Source organism: Oryctolagus cuniculus, chromosome 19, assembly GCF_051225735.1.
Source record: "Oryctolagus cuniculus isolate XC-2025 breed Fujian yellow rabbit chromosome 19, ASM5122573v1, whole genome shotgun sequence".
Lineage (NCBI taxonomy): Eukaryota > Metazoa > Chordata > Mammalia > Lagomorpha > Leporidae > Oryctolagus > Oryctolagus cuniculus.
This window is the reverse complement of record NC_142885.1, coordinates 40604348-40613732: the sequence shown is the minus strand read 5'-3', so window position 1 is coordinate 40613732 and position 9385 is coordinate 40604348. Positions and strand designations below refer to the sequence as shown.

The window sequence follows — 9385 nt, the reverse complement described above, 5'->3', positions numbered from 1 at the left end:
TTATCAAAGGTTAGTTGGTTGCAGAGGTGTGGATTGATTTCTGGAGACTCTATTATGTTGCTGTGGGGAGCAATCCGGACTAGACTAAGTTACTCGAATTAAGACTTATTCTATGCATCTGCTCTCCCACAATATGGCGCTGGGAGAGAAGTAAACAGCTTCCGCACAGCTGCCTCCAGTTCAACTAATAAATTGTAGGACTTGCTCCTGATTGGAGATCAGCGTACTCGGCGTGTGGGAAGCCGAGTTGGGATTGGCGGAGGAGGACTATAAAGGAGGAGAGAAACGGCATGCACCGGAAACATCTATGGGGAACATCTAAGGGAACCCGTGCAGCCCCCGAGAAAAGCCGGCCGGCGGTGTGCCGCTCCCCTGCGGAAGTGGGGAATGCGGCCAGGGGGAACTGCCCTTCCACGGAGGTGGAAGGGATAGTAGCCAACCCGGGAAGAACCAGCAGCAAACCCGGGGAGGGCCGAGCAGATGAAAGAACAGCGCAGGGTCCTGTGTCGTTCCTCCACGAAGAGGGGGAGCGACAGTTGCAGTTATCTACACATCTATTTTGGTGCAAGTACCAGGTTGTTTTGATTATAATTGCCTTTATAGTATATCTTGAAGTCAGGTATTGTGATACCTCTAGCTTTGTTTTTGTTGTTTAAATTGCTTTAGCTATTCATAGTCTCTTGTGTTTCCATATGAATTATAGCATCATTTTTGTAGATATGAGAAGGATTTGGTATTTTGATTGGGATCACATTGAATCTGAAAATCGCTTTGGTAGTATGGACATTTGGTTTATGTTAACTCTTGCAATCCACAGGCATGGAAAATTTTTCCAGTTTTTACATTTTCTTCTATTTCTTTCTTTCATGTTTTGTAATTTTCATTGTAGAGATCTTTCGCATTATTGGTTAAATTAATTACAAGGTAAGCCATTCAACCTCCTTCTGGGTTGTACTCTGTATAGTCTTCAATCCCACATAGCTGTCTGTATCTCAAGAAATGGCCACTAGAGGACAGAAAGAACTGCTTCTCTTGAAAGTTCTTCCAGGCTTGGGCAAGCCTAATTTCTGTTAGGCAATGCCGTTATCCACTAGTATACATGTAGCTATCTTTATCTTGCAACTATTTTTCTTCAGTTTTATTTCCTAAACAAACTCTCGTCTCTACATAGTGTTACCAAAGCACTTTATAAATAGTAATCACCTTGATTTTCAACTCTTGCATATTTTCAGACTCTATAAATAATCAATAAAAACATTTATGAACAAAGTTTATGAGAATACTTTTTATACCAATATTTTGGCTTTTTCAAGGAAACATAAGAATTCCCTTCCTCACATCACTTCAATTAATGTACTTAGATAATTATAAAATGAAAGCACATACTTTATTAAAATAGTGTTACATTATACAAAATATATAAAATTGTCTTATAACTCACTGCCCCCATGAGAATTCATGGTTAAGTTTTTATGTACTTCAAAATTCTCTATGAATATTTCTCACAGAGTTGGAGAGGAAGAAAGAAGTGTGTGTATGTATGTGTGTAATATGTATGTGTAAAAGTGGAAGTAAAAGATAAGTTTATGTTGGTGGAAAAAATTTCTTAACCGATGCAGAGTTTTTCTTTTAGTAAATGTGCTGCTGTAGTGAGCGTTATGCAGAACTTTCAAAAAATATTTATTTATTTGAAAGAGTTTAGAGATAGAGAAGGAGAGAAAGAGAAAGAGATCTTTCTGCTGGTTCACTCCTCAAATGACCTCTTCCTGAATTTCACAGAGAAGGAATTGCAAATCCCATGCCCAGAAGGAAATGAAGAGGGAGGAGGAGAGGAAGAGAGAGAAGGCACGGAGGTCAGTATCTGTGGACACAGCCTGTCCCGTAACAGGTGGTCCATTCCCACCCTTCTCTAATTCACACAGTGCTGCTGTGAAGAGAAACAGATTGCATCATTTAAAAATTATTGCCATCCAAATTATGGACCTTACTGCCTTCTCATGTTCTCAGGTGTATGTAGTTGATAATTCAACTATATTAATGTTAAACCACCATACTCTAGTCTAAGGGGAACCAAATATGGTCATGCCTGGATCCTTTTTTTTATGAGTTCTGTGGCCCTGAGAAAGTCCTTGTTTCTTTCCTAGTCTTCCCAGTCCCCCCTCTGCTCAACTGGAATAATTCCAGCATCCTCATTCTTGGCTTCTCATGGGGCATATGGCATATAAACCCATGAGCTAATACCAATGCAGCTAATGCACAGACTTAGAGATGGACGAACTGAATTATGAAATGAGCTGGGACACAACATGGGATACTACTAAATACAGCTCTGGTCAGCAGAACGGCATGACCTTGTGAAAGTCGCTTCATTTCCTTCACTTCTTGGCTTCATTTCCTAGTCTGCATTAGATTTGAGTTGACCTGAGTTGCAATGTAGATATCATCTTCCTCTGGCATTAAATATTACAACGTCCACCCTTTGTATTTGGAATCAGACCCAAATTCCTCCCCCTTACCTAAGTACTGGGCAGTCGCCATGTGGTTTACTATGACTCCTACCTCCTGGTGTGCACAGCCCCCCTGCAATCCCTCCCCTAGGAGTTACACAAAGTTGGTGACTTCTGTCTGTCTCTGTCCTACATTCCTCACCTCTCCGCCTGCCTTGGTACCTTCCTCTAGGGAAACAACCTGAGGTATAATGAGCTGTTCTGTGGAGGGGCCCCAATCACAAAGAACTGAGGGAGGGCCATGGAAGCAGAATGAAGAGATTCCAGCCAAGCTTGAATCTTTCCAATAACTTACTAATAAGCTTGGAAGTGAATCTTGCCTAAGCAGCCTCGGTTGAGATAGCAGTGCCAGCTTTCCGTGAGCCCTCCAGGCAGAGGCACCAGGCTTAGCTCTGCTTGGAACCTACTGCACAGTAACTGGGACATAATGTCTGCTGTTGTAAGTTGCTGAATTGGGGATAGGAGTGATGTCATCACATAACAATAGATGAGTAGCACTGTCTTCCAGGCCCCAGAGCCTGTCCCTCTCCGCATTCCTTGTTCTCCAGCTCACCTACAATTCTCTGCATCCACCCTGGCTGCGTTTGTAACCTCCTCTCTGGCTCAACTAATGCCTGCCTCTACCTCTGTATCTCTGCATAGTTGTGCCTCCCCCTAACACATTGCTCCCAGACTTGTGCAAAGCTGGATCTCTGAGATGCAGGAAAAGTGTTCTCTCCCTGAGGCCTTCCAGATACTCTCACCTACTCCCCTCTCGAGTTCCTCTCACAGTGTCCTCCTTCACTCCTCTATAGCACTTGCTCCTCTTTTTCACACCATTCTCCTTCTGTGCTTCTGTCCTCTCCTATCAGACTGAGCCCCTGGCAGGATCCATTTCAGCTTTTTTTCAGAGCCTCACTCAGGTCCTAACATTGTCCCTCCATGAGGTTGCTGCTGAGGGTACAGGTGCTGAATAGACATGAGAGGAACTCATGGGCAGCTCATAGCGTGGGGGTGGACACTAGCAACAGGAGGTGCCAGGTGGATGTGAGTTAAGAGGACACCCGGAATGACCTTTGGAGGCTTTACCCTGGCAATAGCTGCTTCACTGAGCACAGTGGGCTCTGCCATCCTCGCCTGCTCAGCTCAAACACTATGGCCCCAGGTAGGAAATCAGAAACAAAATCTTCACATGGTGTTGAGTGTCCACATTAGGAGTCCAGGACTGAAGGGGATGAAGGAGCAGGACCTGCAAGCACTAGTAACAATGAGAGGGACCTCAGAAGACTCCCTTGTCTCACTCTTTTTTCTGCCTCTGGAGGCATCCAGGTCACTCACTGCAGCTGGGGTAATGACTCTTGTCCTGCACCCACTGAGGGACTTGAGGCTCCAACAAGGGCTGTGTTGGCCCTGGAGAAATGATCCTGAGCTCGGCCACATCCTGCACCACCCAAATCCTCTTTACCCCAAGCCCCACATCTTTCTGCTTGGGAGGACCCACCCTGGGGTTGAAGGCATTTCCAAAATCTCAAGGGGCAGTAGATTCATTGATGGAGAATCAAGGCCAATAGAGATTTTTGAGAGCCTATGGAATTCTCCGGGTCACATACTCCCAGCCCAGGACCCTAATTGTAGAAAGGAAAGCTGAGGCCATCTCTCATATTTTTTTGCCCCATATACAACGGATTGGCCCTGGAAATCATACCCTAGACCCAACTATTCTGGCGACTGCCACAGAATCACAGATCTTGTCTGCCTGAAGTGCTCTGGAGATAGCTCCTGCCAGGGGAGAAACAGAACATAGAGGAAGCCACTCACACACACACACGCACACATGCACACACGCACACATACACACACATACACATACATACACGCACACATACACATGCATGCATGGTAGGCACCAGCTACGTTGCTAGGAGATGGCAAGCCTGGAGCCACTTTCCTAGCCAAAGAACCCGACCACTTGTTTGATTCTAGAAGAACACCACACATGATGTCTCCAGCCAATCAGGATGAGTTCCATCAACCAATCAGGGGGCTTGCAGTGCACGTGGGGTCTCCAAGTAACCAACATGGCTGCTGCTATCCTCACCAACTGATCAGAGACAGCTGTCACTAACAGCACAACACCAAGAATGACGAAGATCCCTGTTCTGGGGCTGGGCACCTGGAAGATGAAATGGTCTGGCATGCCGGAAGTGGCCGCCTCTTCTGCCACTGCACGCCTGACTTAAGTGAATTCTGGAGGGTGGGGGCTGGGCTCTGGATGGGTGAATTTTCGCCTTGGGGTCTCCGGCACCCAGAACTTCCCAGGCTTCTCGCCCTACTCCTCAGACCCCGGCCCCTCCACCTGATACGGATCCAAACTGGGATCCGTAGCGGGTCTGGGAAGTCGCTTGTGCCATGCTAGAGGTCCACTCCTGCCTGAGGAAGACACGGCTATTAACCTAAAATGGCATCCCGCTATGACATGAGCAGGACTGAAACTTTTGTAAAACAAATTTTAGTAAATTATCTGAGAATCTGGTGGCAGTTATGGCATTTCAGAGTCACTTTTAATATTTTAAACCTCCTATTTTTTAGCATTTTGTCTGTTTTTCAGTTTAGGGTTATGCTGAAGAGTTTAGAAAACTTGCTTTCTTATTGCATTATTACACTGCTATTAAACCTTCATTTATTCTTGAATTTTTAATTTATTTCTAGAAACCTTTCCATTTCATGTTATTGTTCTAATAATATATATGTATAGCTATAGGTAATATTTTCTTTTAAGTTTATTGGGTATGCACATCCTTTCTTTTCATATCATTTTACAAAGTGGGCTTCTATTGATTAATCTTTCCCAAAGATTGATCGGTATGTGTGACGGAGGGTTTCATTTCGAAGTGGGAAATGGGAAGTAGCTGGTAGCAGCTGTTTGCGCTGGCACAGCTCCGCGGGCCTCTATGCAGCGCCATGCAGAGCTGCTATGCGCTGGCCTCGCAGGCAGCCTGGGCCTTCCCTGCCCAGGGCTGGCTCCTCCCGGCCCAAGCCCCGGCCCCGGCCCCGGCCCTGGCCCCGGCCCCGGAGCACATGCCTGCTGTCCAGTCGCGGGCACCTGCCCAGAGCTCCTCCCAGGAGGGGGAAGGCCAGCCCTCTGCTGAGCAGGAAGAACCTGAGGCACACAGGGCATCAGACTAATCTTGTGCTGGGAGCCCGCATGGTGGACACTAGAGGGCGCATCTCTGACACACAGAAAGACTTGCTGCTGCTACTTCTCCGCAAGCCCAGCAGAGACCCTGTATTCGGGATGAGCTGATGCCTGAGGGACTCTGGGTGGCCATAGGAAAGGAATTCAAGCGACTTCCTTGGAATCAGGAACCTGTTCTTTCCTTGACAGAAGAATGTCGGTTTTCACATTACCAATCTGGATCCTTCTAACTGACTTGAAGTTTTAAATGAAGCACATATTAAGAGGTCATCATTGACACTTGCGCATTTTTGTCAATGTAAAGTTTTCTACCTGGAGAAGTTCTGGGGAGGTGGGAGGAGCAGTGCCCAGGAGGACTCTGAGGGGAGATGACAGGGTGGGTCTGTGTGAGACAGGGCCTCAGAAGGAGTGGGTGTCTGAGGGTGGGCAGAGACGGTACCCAGACGTCTGAAACCAGTGTTGATCAAGCGTGGACAGTTTCTTACCCCACCGGAATTTGACGCTGTGACTGTGTGATTTTATTCTGCTGAAACCACTTTCAATTGATAACATAAGTTTCAGATGTTCGAGATGAATAAGGATGTGTTATCTTCATAAAATTAGTTTCGTGTATTTATATGAACATGAGTACATGAATGTTATTCTAAATCTTAATAAAAACGAATTGAAGACCAATTGAATTTAATAGAAGTTTTATTTCTTTAAATGAATGAATTCTTTCTTTATTGTGACTTAGTAATGGTGACAGAGGGAGAGGCAAAAAGAGAGTGAGAAATTTCATCTGCTGGTTCTCTTTGCAAATGGCTGAGTAGCTTGGGCTGTTCAAACAAAAACTTTAAATGAAGCACATATTAAGATGTCATCATTTACACTTGTGCATTTTTGTCAATGTAAAGTTTTCTAGCTGGAGAAGTTCTGGCGAGGTGGGAGGATCAGTGCTCATGAGGACTCTGATGGGAGATGGACAGGGTGGGCCTGGTTTTAATAGTGCATTAGAAAGTATGTCCCTTTGTTTTATTTTTACGTTTTCTATATTTGTGTATATTGGTAGGGGTAGCCAATTTTAATGATTTTGGGATGACCAAACTAGCCTTCAATTTGTTTTCTGCATGCTTTTTCTCTACTTGTGGTGAATTCTTCATTAACATATCAAAGGAGAAAAAAATCTTTGTAAAATATCTAAAGCAACATCAGAAAACCTTGTGTCAAGCATTCCTTTTTTTTGTATGTACTAGCTGTACTGTAAGTAGTTGTTTACTATAGATAGTTAAAAAGGCCAAAGGTAGGGGCCAGCAATGTGGTAGAGTGGGCTAATTGTGTGCCTGTTGTGCCAGAATCCCATATAGGTACCAGGTTGGAGTCCCAAATGCCCCTCTTCTAAACCAGCTCTCTGCTATGGCCTGGAAAAGCAGTAGAACATAGCCCAGATGCTTGGGCCTCTTCACCTGCATGGGAGACCTGCAAGAAACTTCTGGCTCTCAGCTACTGCCATTTAGGCCATTTCCTGAGGGACCAGCAGGGGGAACCTTTCTGTTTCTCCCTCTGTCTGTCTATAATTCTATCATCAAATAAATAAATAAAATCCCCTCCACACAAAAGCCAAAGGTTTCCCTTTTTTTTTGTCTATGTACTTGTCATTGAGTTTTTTTATTTTTCAAATTCTTGACATATGTGTGAAACATTTTACCATAAAATAACTGGAATTTATTTTGCTGAGTTGTTCTAAAATAAAAGATAAGATGTGTAGACAAGGATGTGGGTAGAAGTGGACACTTATCCAGTGTTGCTGGAATATATGCTACTCTAGCCATTGCAGAAAATGATGGAGAGGTTTTACCAAAAATAAAAATTGAGCTTTCCTCAGAATATTATATAAATAATTATCAAATAGATAAAACAATTTTAAATAAAAACTATTATAAATGCTACAATCCCCATTCTGGGTACAAATGCAAAGGAAATGAAATCCCTGTGTAGGAAGAGATGTCACCCCATGTTTAGTACAGCAATGCTCACTAGTAGTGCCAATGTATGGAAACAGTTTAAATACCCATCGGCAGACAGATGAGTGAGTATGTGCTATCCATATGAACTATTATATTTCTATATTAAATGTGTGCATGAAGATACTTCATAAGCTTTATGGAAAAGTAAGATTCACACAAATGAATTTCATATATAGATTTTCATTTCTTTATTTAAATATATTTATTTATTGTCACATAGTGATGGGAGAAAGAAAGAAAAGAGAGAGAGAGAGAGATCAAGAGAGAAAATTTCATCTGCTGCTTCCCTTCCAAAATGGTCGAATTGCTGGGGTCTGTCAAGGCAGAAATCAGGAGCCTGGAATTCCATCCAGAGGGACAGAGAGGTCATATCTGCTGGTTCATGGTCAAAAGCCTTTTAGAAAGAGATGGGACATATAGATTCCAGTAGTTGAAATATCAAACTAGACTGCTTGTGAGAGTGGCAGGGTTTCAACTACCTTCTTTTAAGATTTATTGATTTTATTTGAACGGCAGAGTTAGAGAGAGACAAAGGCAGAGGAGATGGAGAAAGAGAGAGAGAGAGAGAGAGAAAGATCAACCATCAGCTGGCTCACTCCCCAAATGGCCATAATGGCCACAGTTTGGCTGATCTGAAGCTGGGAGACAGGAGCTTCTTCTGGGTCTCCCATGAGGGTTCAGAGGCCCAAGTCCTTGGGCCATCCTCTGCTACTTTCCCAGGTGAACAAGCAGGGAGCTGGTTCAGAAGTAGAGCAGCTGGGACTCAGGCAGTGGCTATACCTGCAATGCCACAGTCCTGAAATGGAGTTGACACTTTTGTATCCCAGGATGTTCACCAGCATAAAGTTGTAATCAGGGGTCAGGTGGGACTAGAAGCTAGGCACCCTGAAATGATCTGTAGGTGTCTAATCTCCTGGTTTAACTGCTAGGTGAGATTTGGGACCCATAAAGTCTTTGAAGTTCCCTTGAGTTCACAGAAACACACACACAGGAGTGACACAGTAGCAAGGCCAACACCACTAAGGTATGATCATGGGCTAGATGTCCTCAGCTAAACTGTGGGTGCTGAGCACCTTCTACAGAGTGTCCTGAGCTTCCAGGGTGACTAGGGAGATTGAGGTTGGGTCAGCTCCCCATGCGGCTGAAATTTTTCTGCCGAGAAATCAGTGACTGATGAGATTTAAACACCCTCAGGTGGTGACCAATGAAGTTGTAACCAGACACCCTCAGATCATCTCACTTATTCTAATTTGACACATTGAAATACCTTTTTCACTTTCTATATACCTTTGAATATTAGGACTTACATTGCAACTTGTCACAATTGATTATTTTGATATGGTCATTACTGAACAGCTAGGATTTCTTAGCATGTGTAGATAACATTTAATCTTATTGATTATTTGAATCTCTTCATTTGGAAGCCTTTTCTAAACATGTGTACCCGCTGTTTGTTTGATTCTGCAGCATGAGATCTAGGCAGGGCCTTAATAACACTTTTGAGTGGTGATTGGGCTGGAAATGAAATGGGGACAAGTGCCTACCTTTCAGTCTGTGTGCCCCCTAACACTGTGTGCCTATATTGGACACAATGATAGGACCTTACATCAGGGTCACATCACCACCACAAATGAAAACTTAAGCATGACTGGTGATCCACAGGAGAATGGAATCCCTCTCTCCAATAGGCATGAGCA

The 9385-nt window shown here is 44.0% G+C and overlaps 1 long non-coding RNA gene across 1 annotated transcript; it reads left to right on the top strand.

The window, feature by feature from the left end:
• The first annotated feature begins 228 nt into the window (after positions 1-228).
• LOC149120494 (uncharacterized) lies at positions 229-7208 on the top strand. Its single transcript, XR_016226042.1, has 3 exons — positions 229-575; positions 1780-1853; positions 7017-7208. It is a non-coding gene; the product is annotated as an uncharacterized LOC149120494 (long non-coding RNA).
• The last annotated feature ends 2177 nt before the right edge of the window (positions 7209-9385 follow it).